General features: G+C 41.4%; 1 protein-coding gene across 1 annotated transcript in view; it reads left to right on the forward strand.

Moving 5' to 3' along the window:
* Positions 1–349: 349 nt before the first annotated feature.
* Positions 350–18,056, forward strand: part of GNB1L (G protein subunit beta 1 like) — a 43,371-nt gene continuing 25,664 nt past the window's right edge. The window contains exon 1 of the mRNA XM_036393531.2: positions 350–503. The gene's annotated coding sequence lies outside the window, so the exon portion shown is untranslated. The remainder of the gene's footprint in view (positions 504–18,056) is intronic.

The raw sequence follows: 18,056 nt of genomic DNA on the forward strand, positions 1-18,056 counted from the left end.
GAGAGCCCAAGCCCAGTGCGCACCCACTGATCCGCCCTCCCAGCCAGCTGCAGGGAATCGCCCGAGCCACACACGGGCTGGTGGCAGCGACAGCCCGGCCCCACCGCCCGGCCCGGCCCTTCCCGGGCTCCATGGAGCAGTGACACGCTCGGGCTCCCGGTGAAGGCCGGGTCCTTCCGGTTACGGAGCGTTAGGAAGCGGACAGGCGCCAAGCCCCTCGCAGGACCCTCGGAGCGGGGCAGGACTGCGCTGCCTGCCGGTGCCGCCGCCAGCGCTGCGGGCTGCCGTGAGCGGGAACCCCTGACCGAGCCCCCCGAGCTGAACCGCGGTCGGTCCCGGCCCGCCGGGGCCAGCGGCCGCAGGACCGACAACGCGTGCGCGCCTCCCGCCGGCCCGTGACGTCACGCGCGGAGCTCGGCATTCCTCCGTATCCGCCTGGTTCCCGCGGGGATCGCCGAATAATCGCTACCACGCACCCGCCCCGCCGGGCGGAAGAGTTCTCGGTGAGCGGGGGAAGGGAGGATGGGGGAACCCCGCGCTCGGCCGCGGGGGTGGCGGTGGGGTCGGATCAAGGCTAAGAGGGCTCCGTTGTCACCGGCGCGGCGCCGCCTCACGGGCCGGAGGAAGCGATGGTGCTGTGCGCACGTGTGGGGCGTCGCCAGGGCAACGGCTCCTGGAGGCTCGGCCGCCGCGTGCGGGGCGCGCGACGGAGGCAACGTCACCCACCGCCCGCGGCGCGCGCCGCCTGAGGGCCCCTCAGAGCCCCGCACGGCCCCTCAGAGGCACTCACGGCCCCTCAGAGGCACTCACGGCCCCTCAGAGCTCCGCACGGCCCCTCAGAGCCACTCACGGCCCCTCAGAGGCACTTATGGCCCCGCACGCCTCTCAGAGCTCTGCACGGAGTCTCAGAGTCCCTCACGGCCCCGCATACCCACTCATGGCCTCTCAGAGCCGCTCACGGCTCCTCTGAGCCTTGCACGGCCCTGCAGAGCCCCACACAGCCCCACTCCAGCAGGGGTGGGAAGAGGCCAGCACGGTGAGGGAGGTGTCGTATCTGTGGCTGACGTGAGGCACCTGCTAGAAAAAAGTGATATTTGATTACGGTCTGCATCTCCTTGATGCTCTGCAGCAGTTTGCCTGGACAGGCCGCGCAGGAGCTCCTCTGGCAGCGGTGATAGAGTGTGTGTGTGCCTTGAGGTCAGGATACACCCCATCAGACATCAATATCAGTGGTAATGGAGCTCACAGTTCTAGTTTACTGAATTTTACAACTCCCCATAATAATCCCAGTACTTTTATGACCAACAGAAATAGATATTTTTTAGGTATTTAAGCGACACTACACTGCTTGAGCAGACGGAGGTGAGGCAGGGGCAGCATTGGCTGGGTACTGAACGTGGCTCTGTCGAAGGAAGGCACAGCCTCAGGTGGGTCTCTTCCCACCATTTGCAAAAGAGTAGTGGCAGTCCTCAGAAACACCTAAAAGTGCTTTAGTACCCTTCAGTTGGAAGCATTTACAAAAGAAAACATATTGTTGTCAAGTACAGTATGGTTACATGAAAAATAATGTTGTATTTATCAACTGGTCAGGGCTCTAGCGCTGATGGGCCGGGTCTGGGCTCGCTCGCCGTCGCCCTCTGGCGGCCGCGGTGTGCCCAGCGCGTCATTGCGGGGGACTGACCTCGGCATGGGCTTCTTTTGCTGTGTTTTTCTCCTCAGTAGTGCTGGTTGTTTAAAATAGCGAAACTGCCTTGTACAACTCTTTTAAATGCCGGTTTAGAGTAGGAAACAATCCCGGTTCCAGATTCAGCAGCTTCATTTTGTAATGAAAGGTAAAAAGCAAGCATGGTGTGTGCTCTGGAAAAAACAGACCACACGAGATGGAAATATGTGTGTAACTTTTTCCTCTGGGAATTGTTTTGAGGAGCATTTTGCCACACTTTTTAGCACAGTCTCTTTCATCCTTCTGAAGGTCCTTCCAGAAACCCACAATTTTAGCAGCATTTCTGTGAAGCTTTTAGAGAGAGCTCTGTGACTGGGAAATGTCATAAAAAATGTGTCCTGTCTGCCTAAGTTATAGGAAGTGTAAGGAATCCTTAAAAATTTATTTGTAACTAAATTACTAGATTTTTTTAAAGCTACTGGAGCAACTTCTTGTTTTTTAATGAATCCTGTTAATGTTTCCATTGATTTACAGGTAAACTAGTTTTTTCTTGTTTTAAAAATACCCTGCGATCAGCAAGTCTAACTCTGTTTATTCTGGCTTGGATGTGTGATTATCAGTTATAAAGATTCTGCAGATGGAAATTATGTTGGTGCATGCACTGGAATAGATGCCTGTTTCTAATATCAGATAGATTGTCTGATTTTGGTTAATTGGTGTAGAGACTCATTTTTAAGCACTGGAATTACAGTGTTTGAATTGTAAGGTATTTAGGGAGCAGATCTGTTGGCTAAGTACGTTTACGCCTTTTCTGAGCATTTTAGAATACTGTGAGTTTCTTTTTGCAAAGAACTGCTGAATTACTGACCCATATATGTTATTACATTCTAAAGAGACACATTTGTTTGGCTCTCTACCACAAAGTACATCAGGCTGTGTTATGCTTTGTGTTTGTATAGGTCTTATTTTTAATTTGAGTACTATTTCTCTACAAGCTCAGCCATAACAATGTACTGTTTCATTGGATCAGTAGTAACTGTAAACCAGTCATTGCTAATTAGCTCAGATGGGAAATTTAACCCTGAAGATTCTGATTTTTTAAAATTATATTCTACGAAGCACTGTCTTCATTGGGAAAAAATAGCTACTATAACTGCTCTTCTGTAATAAATTGTCTTGTTGCAGCTGGATTATAGATGCATGTTAGTGCTATTTCTGGCTTTATGGAGACAAACTTCATTATAAAAAGGTTGAACTTTGCTTTTTTACCCTTTTCAAGTTGTAGTGTTGATACTTCTGTACAAACTTGGAATCTCAACACAGTGTTACATGTTTGTTGTGTTTGTATGTTTTTATAAAGGAAAAAGGTAAGTCTAGTGGCAATAATAGTGTTTTCCTCCCCAGAATGTCTGTGTGGATGCATTTATGCTCTCTTTGTAAGAATGCAGTTTGCACTAAAATATACTTGGTAGTACAGTGAAGGATTTCAAATTAGTAATAGCTTGAAAACTCTTCAGCTACTGGGGTTTTAGTTTCCAGATTACTGGTCTCTGTGGAGCAGTGTTAAGTGACCACAAAACAATGAGAATGAAACAAATCTTCAATAAAAACCTGCACCATTTTTTGCCCAAGCAAGCCAGCTTCCTTTTGAGCTCTGTGCTGGCACAGTCGTATCATTAAAAGCGCATTTTATTTTTTATTTTCATAAGCAATAAAATAATTTCACAACTGTAATGAATGCACTTCCTATGGTACATTTTAATTATATGCAGCTAATGCTCATCATTTCAAAAATTGTCTCACTGGCATTTATGACTTGGTGTAAACGCTCATAGATCATGGGATTATTTGAAGGAACTGAAACTTTGAGAGATGTCAGGTTTGCCGTGTTGAGGAAAGTGACTCATGAAACAAGAGGTGCTGGTGAGCAATGGGAGACTGTAGAACACATTTAGGCTACAAATATCAGAGTCAACAGATGTAGGTAAAAAAGCCACGTTACTGGTTGTCATTTAAAAAAGGGATATCTTAGCCTTGAAAGTTGCCAGACCTCTAAACTGGAGGATCCAGGCTATATAATAATTCAGGAGTGTTTAAAATAGGAATCAGTCTCTTCTGCATCTCCAAAGCGAAAGTTCCAGAGGAAGTCACCTTTTCTGTAAATGGATTTACCAGCACAGGTCTTTAGAACCGTAACCTGATACTGTGAGCAAATTAAGAGTTTTAGGAGAAAAAAAATCTTTTAGTCAGCAAATCTTCTTTCTCATGATTTATTTTTAAAGGTCATAAGGTGACCATTACAGTAAAAAAATAGTTGTTTGTACAGGATAACCTTCCCAGATGAGATGCAACCCTGTCCTAAACCTCTGGGTCTGCAGCCTCAGTCTCCCAGAGCCTGCTGGGTGACAGCTGAGTGTAAGGTAAAGTGGAGCAAGAACTATTTGAAAAAGAAACTAATGTTTCAGACTAATGTTTAGCTTTTCTTTTTGTTTTAGTTATTCCATAGTTTTTCAATAGATGCTAAATTTCTTTGATTTAGGGGAGAGAAGGATTTTGCTTTAAAACACCAGATAGGAATCTTAGGACAGACTTTTCACACTCAAACAGCTGGAGCAGCTGTAGATTCCCCACTGAAATGAAATGCAACAATTCAAGATTTAGAAAAGCAAAAAGTGTGACCAGAGCATTAAATAGAAGGGCCATATGATACCAAAATTAAGCTCTGTGTTTATTATAAAGAAAATCCTTGTTTTAGAAGGGAAAAAAATGAACTTGTTCCACCACTTTCTTTTTTCCTCAGGAGAAAACACAGAATATATCCTAGGTAATAAATCTGTTTTATGGCTCACATGAGAAAGGGTGGAGAAACTCCCATTATTTTCTTCCCAGAAATTGAAATACACATGAGCTAACATGGGAGACACTGGGATTTTCATCCAACAAATGCACAGCTGGCTTCTGCTTTTATTATTTTTCTAAGCCTAATAATTTTTCGTTTGATTAGCTGGTGGCTGACAAAACTATCACTTGCACAGTGTTTTGTATATTTAGTAGAGTAGGTGTGATGCAAAAAAGATACTGTAATGTGTGCCCAGAAGCATAGCACGACGTGTTCAGTTGATGAGAAATTTCTGCTTGCCTCTTCTTAAAATGCAAGTTTCTACCACTGACAATTGAGTTTGAATATCCAAAAAGGAACTTCTTGACCTCAAGAAAAATGAGAATTATGTAAGATTTGAGGATTATTTTTTTCTTAATTCACGTTGTAGAATTGTATGATGCTGTGCACAGAAATAGAAATAAATTGGTAGGAGTCAGTTGGCAGTCCACAGTGCCAGTTTTGCTGTGAGAAAGCAGTGAGACTGTTTAAGAGAAGAACTGTCCTAGTCAGTGTTAGAAGGTGGGAGAAGTAGAGCTGCCAACAAGATTTATCAAGGACTTTAAGTGTACACAGTGTGAGCTGTGGAGAGACCCATGGACACACTAAATGTGGAAAAAACAACAGCAGCCAACCACAAACCCACCCAGACAATGAGATAAAGTGAGCACAGACATAAAGGTGGGAGAACAGGAGCCCTCTAGGAATGAGGTTCCCCAGAACCATGTCTGAGCACAGCTCTGTAAAGCCATGGATTCTCACTTTGAAATCAGGAGGGAGAATGGCCTATCAGAACTCCTTTGTGTGCCTTCTGCAGAATAAAGAAAGCATGTTCAAGAATCCAGATTCCTGTTTTGCACTGATCATTAATGCCAGGGACAAAGCAGGCTGGTTTCTCCTGTGCTGGCTCTCCTGGTGTTTGAATTGCTAAGCTGTGCTGCTGTCTGTGTGTTCTGGGCAAAGCAATGATAACACCTTCCCTAAGTAAGCAGCAGGGGAAGAAGACTGCAGTTTTATCCCAGACTGGTAGGTCTGTGTTGTCCAAGTGTTTAGTGTGTTTCTTGTTATTTTCAAAAATTCCAAAACAATTTGTGTTCTTGGGGCAGGAGAGAATGTGGGCTATCTGCTTCCACTTGAATATTGGTTTTGAGTTGTAGTCATTTTCAAGTGGTAGATACCCAAACCATGTAAGAAATTCCTAAGTGAAATTAGTGTGAAGCTACAGGTTCATTGCATACCCAAACCTCTACCTTTAATGTCCTTTCACACAGTGGGGAAGGAATGGTGTGTAAGGACCAGTAGAATCACTGGACTGTGTGTCTGCATTCTGACCTAGCTCCATTACACTCTCTAAATAATTGTTGACAAGTTCAAGCTCTGTAACTAGAGGGTTATGACTTTGCTAAATGCCATGAGCCAATATATGTTCATGGACAAAGGAAATGACCTTAATGGAAGACTAGGAGATTATTGAAGTGGCAGCAGATCATCGTGGGAGCTCTCTTTTGGTTGTACCTCTTAGAGGCTTTGTGCTGCTGGGGATCAGAATACTGTGGTGTCTGGAAGTGCATGGGCCTGTACTGGGGATGGCTGCTCCAAATGAGTGTTGCCCAGTGCAGAGGGCCAGGAAGGAGTCTCTCCAAAGGACTTAAAATCAGCGTGGCCAGCTTCACTGTCCACCTCCTTTTTGCTCAGCCTTCCTTGTTAGAATTTGCATCTCTGTCCTGCCAGTATTTAGCTATTTGTTCTAATAAATCTCCTCTTCTGTAACGAGCCTGTTTCACCTTCTGAAGCTGTACTTGGAATTCTTGCCCCTGTGTGCCCCTGACTGGAGGGGATGTGTTCCTGACATGCAGCTGGGGATGCTGCTGGTCAGGAATGGCCCTTGGAGCAGAACTGGTTGCTCTGGTGGCACAAGCTTTCCTGCAGTGCAGCTCCATGGCCTGGTTTTGCACTCTGATACTTTGTTCCAGGGGCAGTGGGCTCCTCACCCAGCTTGCAGTAGGTTTCAGAGAGGGAGAGTCCATAGTGCTGTGCCAGAAAACCAAGTGAGAGTGAGCAGGGTCTCCAGGCTGCTACAGTTCCACAGCATCTATCTGTGCTCTTTTGCTCTTGGTAACAGTCGGACCTTATCGAACCAGGCTCCCAAACCTGAGAGTAATTGAGAACATGTGACACATTGAAGAACTTTTATAATTGATTTTTTTTTCTAGTAGTGTGTTTAGGCCTCCCTGCTTTCACTTCAACAATTGAGGGTGTTGGTTGCTTCCTCATGTTTGTGTAAGAAAAGCTTTTTATAGTCCATTTTTCCACTTGGCGTATGTACTTCCTCCACTGTAGTGTAACACATCATTCTTCCCACTCCCTCCCAGCCTCTGAAGCTAATGGAAGACCTTCAGGGTTGTTTTATTTGCAATAAAAATGGAACTGTGGGGTTGGGAATGGTCATTATTCTTGCCTTAATTGTGTTCCTCAGCAAGTTTTGTTTTGTTCTTGGTAAATGAGAAGGGTGTAAGGAAGCAAGGAATAATTAGCTGTATTTAGTTTATAGGACATTTAATTTGAACTGGAAATCTCTAACTCAATTTTTATTTTAGCTGAAAATCTATCAAGAAAAGCAAAAGTTTGTCAGAAACATGAATGGAAGTGGCTGCATTCTTTTTTCTTTTTTTTTTTTTTTTGACAGAAGACTTCTTAATGTAATACCAAATGTGAAGAATTTTTGAGTATCACCTATCCCAACTTCTGCAAGGTAACAGCTGGAGTGAATGCAGTCTAGAAGCTCCACATCCATCCATTATTTTGCCCTGTAATGGTGAATCTGGCACATGACAGCACTTGAGCCTTGCAAATTTGGAGACGTGCTGGAGTTCTTTCCTCGATGTAACATCAGTTACACCAAAAAGAAAGGAAGGTGGCACGGCCACTTTGATGTCACTGACTGACAGAGTCCTGTCCCCGGTCAGCACAGTGAGCACTGCGTCCTGCTTGAGGATAGTACAGCACCTGATTTGCCACAGCTTCACCCCTGCTTGCTGGTTGTTTTTATCACCAGTTATCCAGGAGTGTTACTTAGCCCCAGAACAGAATTAATAATATTTAATGTGGAAGCCTTTTTTCTGCTGTCTATGACAGATAGATTATTGAGACAAACTCCTGGAATACCCTTAATTTCTAATGATTGAATGTTATTTCTCAAGAAACATTATGTTTTGGAACTATTTTTTCAATGTTAAATATTTTTTAATATAATCTTCCAAGGTTTTCCAACACTAATGAACACAACCTAGGTCCTTCAATGGAGGGGCATGTGCAGACATGGCCCCTGTGGATTGAACTGCCTCACTGCTTCAGATCTTCACTAGTTTTAGCCTCTATATATGCCTTTGATTTTCCTAAGTGTCTAGTTCTAAGGTGATATGGCAACTAACCCAGTCAGGGCAGGAATTCACTCTTTTCCCATATACTAGCTCCCCTGTAAGCTTGCACAGAAAAATGGATCTGAGAATCCTTGCAGCTTAAGTCTTACTATGGGATGTCTAAGGTCCTAACAGGTATTTTTAGCTACTTTTGTATTCTGCGATTTGTCTATGAAAATAACATTTTAAAGGTATTTGCTTATTTTATTGCTTCACTGCTAAATAATTGAAATCAGCGCTTAGTATTTAATTATAGTGATTTTTAATCATATTGTATAGTGCCTGATGGTGTAATTGGGCATTTTTATAATAAGCCCCTATTTTTTAAAACAAGGGAGAAATCTCTGAAATTCATTCCTTCATGCTTGTGCCCATTAAATGTGGTTATCATTATCTAGTGACGACATATGTTCTTCCTAACTAGGATTCTCTTCTCTTTCATGCTGATGCTATCTCCATGCTAGATTATTCCTGTTCCTAGTAGCACCCCGGGGCAGTAGTGAGAAGTAAATGTGTCCCATATGGCCGCTTGAGACAGCAGTTTTGGGTGTGGGGAGATGGGAGAGGAGACATGCTGGGGTGAAGAGACAGTGGGGTCTGTGTGCCCTGACTGTCCCAGCAGCAGGGCAGGCAGAGGGGCAGCAGGGCTGGCTGTCTGGCTGTCTGTCTGTCTGTCTGTGCTGTCAGGCTGCTCGCAGTAACGCGGCAGCGCTGCGGTGGGACAGGCTGCAGTTGTTTGTTGTGCCATGCGGGAGGAAGGAGCCAGGGCGGAGCTGCGGCTGAGTCACCCGTTCTTCCTGGAGCGCCTCCTGGGCTGGTGCTGCTGCAGGCGGCCCAGTGCAAGACTGAGCCTGAAGGCTCCAGCGAGCTGATTGCAAATATTTTGCAGAAGTCTTATTTTCTGGTAATTACTTTAACATGATTCAGTGTTTTCTCTTTTGTCTGATCTTGTTATGAGCCTCCTTGCCTGATCCTTCGCCTGCTGTCGTGGGAGCAGGGCAAGTGTTCCCGCCGCACGTTCCGTTCCTGCTGTCTTTGGCCTCTCAGCTTCGCTCTCTGGGAGTAGGTGCTATTCAGTACAACTGGCCAGGGATGTGTCCTTTTGGAGCAATGACTGGTCCTGGACCTGTTCCTATGAAGCCTTTGAAACTACTAAGCTGTTTCAGATAGTGGGGTTAGAGCAATTTGTAGAATTGGGGTCCGGGTACTGTTTGCCAGTTCATGTTTCTAGTGATTTGTGAAATTAGAGCTCTTGTGGAAATCTGGAACCTTGCTTCTGAGGAAAGTGTTGTGTATGAACTGAGTCCAAAGCCCCCAGTCTTCAACAGATATATGAAGAATGGCAAGGATTTAGGTTCCAGTGGGTCACCAACAGTGTTTATTAGAGACTAATAATAACAGTGAACAGACTCTTCCATTCCCAGTTCTCTAGGGTTTTAGAAATCCAGCAGAACCAGCAAAATACCTAAAGCCCAGCCACTGAAACCCAGCCAAGTTTTGTAAAAATTACAATGGTAACTTCAAATAAATATAAATTGTCCTTTGTAAGTCTACAGTTTATTTAAAAACAGTAATTTTGCCAAACCATAAATGTCCCCAGTAACTAAACCAAGAAATAACCAAGGTTAAGAAACCTAAGATTATAAGGTTTAGGAAAAACCTTTCGGATATATTTAGTGCTTTTGTTTAACCATGTGATTTACATTTAATCCTAGTTAGAGTAACTAATACATACATATCTTTATAGCAGACCAAACACTTCTCATAAGCAACTGACTGGTTTGTGTTACCACATTTGTTCAATGAGGGTGGAGGGAGAGAGGTGTACAATATAACTCACTTGCATAATCTTTTGCAACTAGTAGAAAAAATATGTCTCACAATATAGCTACAAGAAATACATGGGTGCTCATAATTCATATTATCCCATAAAATTTAGAAGAGCATTCAGAGACTGCAAATGAAGGTAATTTATGTGTAAAACCTCATCCATGAAGAATTTATTGCCATAGTAGGTATAATATACTTTGGCACAGACTTCTTCCGTGAAACTAGTACTTGCACATTTGAGAAAGGAACATACCAGAGACCTTGCAGGTTAAACTGTAGTCTGGTTTTATACAAAACACATTATAATGAAGACTTTTCTCTGCTGAGAGAGCTGAAGTCAGTTGGTGAGTTAATATGCCACGGCTGTTGATGATGTGTTTGAACATCTTCACTGTTCAAGTAATCTCTTTAAAATCAGTGTTAGTTTAGTGGTGCTACCTTTGTGTAAATAGTATTGTTTGTAAATATTTTGAACCTTAGAGGGAACTGAGGAAACTGCAGAAGTGCATTCCTACAAAACATTTTAATTTGCAGTATCTAAAAATGAGTATATGCTTTGCAGAGGTTGTTTGCTAACCCAGAGATTGTTTGTGAAGCCCAGACCTCATTCTTCTTGTGAGGACTGCACTGGGACATGGGGCCTCATCTTTCTCTCTGCTCTTGAGCAAAACTGCCAGCTGAAGGCCCTGGGATCCATCCATGTCATTGCCAGTGTGACTCGGGCATGTGGCGGCCGAAGCGAGGCCAGGCAGGGTTGTGGTGACGTTGCAGGGCTGTCATGCACAGTCTCAGGGAGATGTCAGCGCTGCTCTTCTCAGTGCTTGGGTGGCTCCTGCAGCTGGAACACAGATATATTTCCTTTTGTTCCTGCTGCTGGACTCTGATTTCTGTTTTCTTTTGAGATTACATTGTGCACAAATGCACATATGCCTTTATAGCTGCTGCCTCTCTTTGACCCAAACACTTCCATGGAAGTTAATGACATTAAGTGAAAATCAATGCAACCCATTGCCACTCCAAGATTTCTGCTTAATACAAAGTAAACAGAATAGAGAAGGATTTGTTATACCCTAGAATATGCCATTTAAATGGATGTAGCTGGGAATGGAGAGAAGCAGCTCCTAGCATGATATATAAGAGGGATTTTGGCCCCCGTCAGCAATGGAAGCTACAGGGCATATAGCTATAAAAATGGACCAGAGTTCTCAAGAATTTATGTAGAGCAGATAAGACCTTTAAAATTCTTCCCTGAAAGGTACACAGTGGTGTTGGGCAGCAGTCTGCTAGGCTTGGGTTGTCAAAGAACGTTATCAATTCCTCTGGGATTTTAACTGTTAATTCCAGGAAGTCTAGGTGTTTCAGGAAGTGCTATTCAGACATTATGCTATTTCTTCCGGATGTAGCTCCTTGGACAGTACACTTACACTTAGCCTTTTCTCTGTCGGCTTGCTCTGCAGGAGAAATCCCAAACTATTGAGAACAAAGATAACTTCCTGTGCCAGGTGTATTAGCTGGAATTATCTCTGTTGTACAGAGTAATAACTTGTCTCTTGAAGTGACATGGGATTTTTGACGCCAGTCAAGATTTATCTCATCAAGGATGTCACTGTGCTACTAAGAAAATCTCATTGGCCTCATAATCAGAAGTACTGTGTTCAGTTCTCTGCTTTTCCAGTGGATTTAATGGTTACAGATGGTGCAGAAAATGGCAACTAAAACAATTTGGGGAACTCGAACTGTCATATGAGGAGACATTGAAAAGTCTGATACTCTTCAGTTTAGAGAAAGACAGATATTTATTGTTGAGATTTACAAAATCATGAAAGTAATGAAAAAGCTGGATGTGAAACTACTGCCCTCCAAATCCTGCAATGTAAGAGCTAGAGGGCACTCAGTGAAGGTAGGAGATCGTTTAAAACAAAGAAAAGAAGGTAGTCCTTCAGTTTTTGGAACTCCAGGTAGTGAATTTTTTTGCCATGGTAGGTAGCAAAGGCAAGGATATCAGCAGGTTCAAAAGAGGTCAGATAATTTCATAGATAAAAACAGAACTGCAAATGGACAGTGAAGTTGTGTGCCCTGTAACATCATTGTGCATGGGGGGCAGGAGGAATGGACCCCAAGAGCATCCAGGCTTCTGTCTTTTCCCTAAGCAGTATCTCTAAATAGCATGGCACTGCTGGAAGTCAGGTACTAGGCCAGATGGGACCAGTCATCTGACCTTGCTGGGCATGTTTTTCTGCCATACAGTACCACACTATGTTCTGCTTTGAAAGGGTTTTATTGTTAGTGCATTGAATTCTCATAAGAATAATCAAGAAAAAAATGGTAGCATGTTAATACTCCATTGTTGATACCTGAAATATTAAATGTGTTTTTAAGTCTGATCCATTGATAGTCAAATGCCTGCCTGTTACTGTGCATGTCACTAACATGGCATTTGTTTGGAAAATGTACAACTTGGAGAATGAATTTTAAGTTTGTGTGTTTATTTTTCTTGGCAGTGAGTTTTGGTTATCTCAGAAGGGAAAAGCTCTCCAGGTGCAGTGAAGCTGTGTGGTGCCATGAGTGCTCTGGCAGGAAGGTATGCAGGGAGCTGCATCTGAGTAGTTTCTTCATGCTCCAGTACTGTGTGCTACTGAGATGTCTTTGTGCTGGGTCCTGGTGGGCTAGATTGAACCAATGAATCAACAGGGACTTAGGGCCAACCACATCCACAGATCAGAGACCCAGAATTTGGGGCATGGTCCCTGTCCCAGGCACTCAGAGCTGGCATGGCATCCCTGCACTTTTGAGCATCCTCCCCAAGCACCCAGTTCTGTGCCTGCCCAACTCCCCCATAGGCTTCAGCCTGCTGCTTCTTGCATAGCAGCTCACTCTTTTATTTCATCTGTAGCATTTAGAGGAGACCTGCAAAGTAAAAATCGGAAATCACTATTTCACTTTAATATAGGACACAGAAAAGGTCTTTAATATGTGTTTGGCTGGAGGTTTTTTCTAAAAGATATCTGTGAAAAGTCTTCTGTATGCTTTTTTTTTTTTTCCTGGTAACATTAAGCATATTAACAAAAACATTCTTTGCTTTAATCAGACAATATGGGCTTTGTTTGCATGGAGACTTTTGAATACTATGTGTAGCTCCTGTACTCTGGGCACAAGCTTTTAGCAGGGATGCTTGCATGAGCCATAAACTGAGTGCAGCTCAGGTCTGCTCATTGTGTCTGTGGAAACTGGTGGTACTCTGCTGCTGCTGAGAAATCCACCATAAACAAATCCTCACTCCTGGTCTCAGGTGTGTAATTGGGAAACATGTTTGGCTTTTGATCAAAAGAAATGGAGTGTTTGGTTCTTAGGAATATATTTTCTCTTGTTTCAATGAAGTAAATGTTAATGCAAATAAAGAGCTTAGAGCAGTCTGACTAAAGCCTCAGCTAATTGAGCTTTGGTTCTGTGAGAATTTGGATGTCATCATCCTTTTGTTTTCCACTTCTCTGGGGAAGTACTTCAGCTATATGGCAAAAATAAACAAAAGAAACCTTTTAAATCTTCACACTTAAATACATTTATGAATATTTTTAGTTACTGTTTACTCCTTGCAAATTTATCTTGGTCTGAAAAAAGTTTCAGATGTATTGTTTTCCTAACAAAGATTTGACCTTCATCTTTATACACGGTTTCACTATTCTTCCTATCAGTGTTTAGTTCAAAGGAGCACTTCGAAGCACGCAGGCAAAAAGCAGTTCCATTGTGTAAAATAGAAATGTGTGTTTTATATCACAGGAGTTTAGAGAACAATGCAAAGGTCAATTGTGTTGCTTGCTCTCCTGTCACATGATGTGGGTGTGTATATGAATGCATCCCTGGAATTCCACTGTGGGATCTGCATCTTTGAAGCTGATGCTAAAATTACTGCGGAGGCTCTTCCAAAGGCGGATACTGATAGAAGATTCAATGAAATCGAAGGTCGCCAGTCTGGTAGGCGTTGAAAGATACCTGGCTATGATACTATTTCTGATTTAATAATGCGAATGGGAGGCTAGCCCTTTGTAATAATTAGGACTAATTACTGAAGAGGTGTTGACAGATGGGCTAAGAGGAAACAAACTGCCTTTATCCAGTGGCTTAGAGTCAGATTACTAGTCTTGTGTTATCTGTTTCTCAGAAAGTAGAAGCTTCAATCATTCACTAAGTCTTCAAAGGGGAAAGGGATCCTAACAATATACAGGATTTGGGATGAAGCTATGAAATAAGTCTTTGACTCAAAATGGCTAAATTAATCTCCTTTCCGTGAATTATCATACTTTTAAAGTTTGAGTTACAGATGGAGAATCTGATTGTAGTACTGAAAAATATGCAAAATCAGTATTGATGACTGTCCTGTCGCTGCTTCTGCTCATGGATTAGTCCAAGATTGGTTCCTTGCTCTTAATTATATTAATATGAATTCTTTGATTCCTTCTTATGCCATGCTTGCTATCCAGCTGAAACTGAGACAAGGGAAAGTAGTAAGTACTCTTTCATTCAGTGTTTGGTTATGCAGATGTCATATCTGATCAACAAGCAGAAAATACATCTGCTGAAGTTAATTACAGTTATTTACCTTTTTAGGAGACAAGATGGTGCATATTCTAGGAAGAAAACAATATATTACAATACAATTGCATTTACTGAGAATTATGGATTTTCTTAAAGAGGATTTCTTCTCTCCTTTTGAATGTAGTGTCCATCCAGCACATCTGCATGAAGTAGATAAAATTGTCCAATGTGAATGGAGTTAACAAAGACATTCAGGGATTAATGCTTTGTCACAGAATGTGCACTTCAGGCAAATGATTTAAAGTCTAGCCACCCTCTATTTTCTCAAATAACTTTTAAGTGCTTTTCTTCCCACTCTCCACCATATATAGAACCTGGTTTTCTTAGAAATGCGATAAATGTGGTTGCATTCGATAGCACTTATAAGCAGAGGTAGCTTTCAATTATTTATTTACTTTCAACAAAAGGAGCCATTTAATTAATGTTTAAATATTTATAACAGTTTTATTGTGCTGTAAAATCGGTTATACTTTGATCTAGATTTTCTGGTTTGAGATAATAGGGTTGGTAAAAGTTTTCCTAATGAATTTGGTCAGAACATGACATAATCTGATTATCTGACGAAAGATTGACACTTCAGTTCCTGCCAGCATAAAAGCGCGGTACAATGGGGGCTGTTCAGCACAAATTCAAAGGCTGGGAGTTCAAGTTCAGGTACGGCAGAATTGTTCAAAGTTTCAAATTAATGTGGTGAAACAGTGTTGCATTTTTCGCTGTATTTTTGGTCAGGAGTCATTTATGGTGGATGAGAGTAGTGAAGCTTGAAGTTAAATGTGTAAACTTCAATTCCACTCTGTGACTTTGGGTTAATTTCCCTCCGTTTGCTAAATAGTAGTTAGTGTTACTTGTTAGAACATAGAGAAACTAACTGGTAAGAACATCACAGACACAGGAAACAGTACCAGAAACTGGGAATTAAGCATCATCAGTATTCAACCTGTTAAATATGGAACCAGTTTTTTATCAATATCCCTCACATTTTAACAGTTTAACTGTTTAACATGTGAGCAAATGCTCGTATGCTTGGAGATGAGCATATTTAACTAATGCATCCTACATGCTTGTGTAAAATAGATGTAGATTATGTGATCAAACTGGCATGAAAGAACAATTATGTCTAAAGTGTAAGCTTAGCCTAAACTGTTAAATTAAACATAATTTTTTTTTCATTTGATATTCAGATAATATTTGCTTTGCAAATGTTCCTGTTTGCAGTGGAATTACAGTGATCCCTACTAGAGTTCTTGGACTAAGTTGCAGTCCAGTAACTTGGCTTATCCAAATACTTAGGCTGTATGGAATAGGAATCCTAGTAGACAGGTGATACATACTATTAGTATGTACATACTAATGATACATACTATTAGTAACTAAGCTTGAATTTTGGAGGATATTTCATAACATAAAAATACTTAATAATCTTCTATTTTGACTCATATATTTAAAAGTACACCATACTAAGTCGTTTCTTTCTTTTCTATGCTGAAGGGGTTCTTGGAGAAAGTAAAGTGTTAAGTACCAAATGTGATGGTCTTTACTGAAATGCAGTTTGTTTCTGACCTTGAGAAGATTTTTTCTGACCTGAATAAGGATTTAAAGCTCTGATCTAAGGAATTGATACAGACTGTCCACTTGCTTTGTTTCTTAAAATACCACAGGGCACGTGAATCTCGGTGTCCCTGGGAAGGGACCGTCTGGCCTGGGGTCAGTGAGTGGAGCTCTAATCCCAGTTCTGGGGACTGTGGCACCTCGGGGGGTCACTCACTGTCCCTGCCACAGCTTCCATCTCCAGACAAGGACGTGGAATAACACTGCTCGCTGTGGTTTACACAGAAACAGAAAGCTCCCAAGGAGAACATGCTTTATGGAATACTGGGGTAATGAACAGACCCTGCAAACCCTCCCTTGTCTGAGCAGTCTCACCAATATCATCTGGTAGTTTGGACAGGCATAGATCAGATCCAAAATCTGGATTTCAAAATACAAGCTGGTCACAAATAGAAATTGCCCTTGGTATTTTAATATTTCTTCTGTATTTATGTCAATTTATCTTGTTTGCTATTTGCAGTTTTAAAATATATTTTTTAACTGTTATGAAACAAATGTCAATATAAACATGGGGTAGGAAGTAGGTAAAATATTCTGATATAAATGCATCTCCCATCATATGCTGGTGAAGTACGTAGCCCGTTCAGCTAATTGCAGAGTCTTTTTTCTTCCTTTAATGAATATGTATTTTGTGAATGTGTTTTGTACTTGTCTTTTTAATTCTATGAAATGTAAACTGTGTCATTAAAGTAAAAGAAATATTTTGGGAAGCACTGTCAGAGCTAACTTGCAGTGTAGTTTAATTTAATTGCCTACCTCTGCACAGCATCTCTGCCATGGTTGGGTGACACAGCACACGGGGATTTCATAAGCAGAGCGAAGCATGCGGCCAGGAACACAAGCTGAAGTTTTAAAAGTACATGAAAAGCAGATTGCTTCATTGTGTCTCCATAAAGTGTCACTTCTCACTGTCTCCTCCCAGCAAATGAGTGAGAACTGGCAACTTCAGGGATGTTCATATTAAAAAAAAATTCAAATTGCAGGCTTCTGACTGTAAACAACAGTCACTTTTACCTCACATAAAATAAAAATGCAACACAACTAATTCAATGTGTAATAAAATATTTGTATATATTTATTTTATTGCAGCTTAATCCAAATATAATATTTAAAGAATAATAAAATAATTTATGTACTTTTGTTTTAGTTGAATCAAAGGTGACTTGATGCAAAATTAAAACGCAGTGGCTTTTAAAATTAGGAAGATACTGAATTAGTTTAATTTTAAGATTGGTATGAAAATGAGATTTGGTCACTTTTTCCCTTTTTGTTGACTGTATCAAGCCAGATCCCAAGCAGACCTTAATGTTCATGGAAACAACTCCATTTCTAGCAGCTCTGGATATAGTCCTGTACATCAGGAATCAATTAATAAGTCATTAATAAGAGGCATATTTTAGAAGTATAAATTCATTTACTCTCGGTTGTACTTTATTATGTAATATCATGTCACATATACTTTTCCTTAATTCTGAAAATTCTTGTTATACTTCACACTTTTAAGAAGAAAGTATAGAAGACCAAATGTCATCTGATTTGTACTGTGTTTCATGTTCCTATGCCCTGTGGGAGGAAAGGAAAAGTAATGAACAGACAAATAAATAAACCTGGTGTTGAAACTGGCATGACAGTTTCTGCTCTTGCACAAAGGAACTGCAATCAATTTATTGTCTTCATTGGTCAAATGCCAGAATAACAGTATAATATTATACAAGAGTAGATTAATTAAAGTGTAATTAGAATGGAAGAAATTAAACAATCATAAAAGTTTGTCATGGGAAAAATATGTGTTTAGAATTAATTAGTTTTCAAATAAAGTGATATTTTAATTGCTCAGAGTTACAGAATCCTTAATTGCAGACATATAATTCTGGCCTAAATAACTTCAGTTGCTGTAACAACTTGATATATTTCTTCTCTGTCAATTCTTTTTAATAGTTTGTTACCAAACAAGATTATTGCCGGAATGTCTGCAAAAATGTCTGGAAGACGTTTCATTAAGCCCATGCTATCTGAGGACATGATTAGCTCTTGGAACCAAAAGATTTGTGGCTGATGCTGCACT

Source organism: Molothrus ater, chromosome 18 (assembly GCF_012460135.2).
Source record: "Molothrus ater isolate BHLD 08-10-18 breed brown headed cowbird chromosome 18, BPBGC_Mater_1.1, whole genome shotgun sequence".
Classification (NCBI taxonomy): domain Eukaryota; kingdom Metazoa; phylum Chordata; class Aves; order Passeriformes; family Icteridae; genus Molothrus; species Molothrus ater.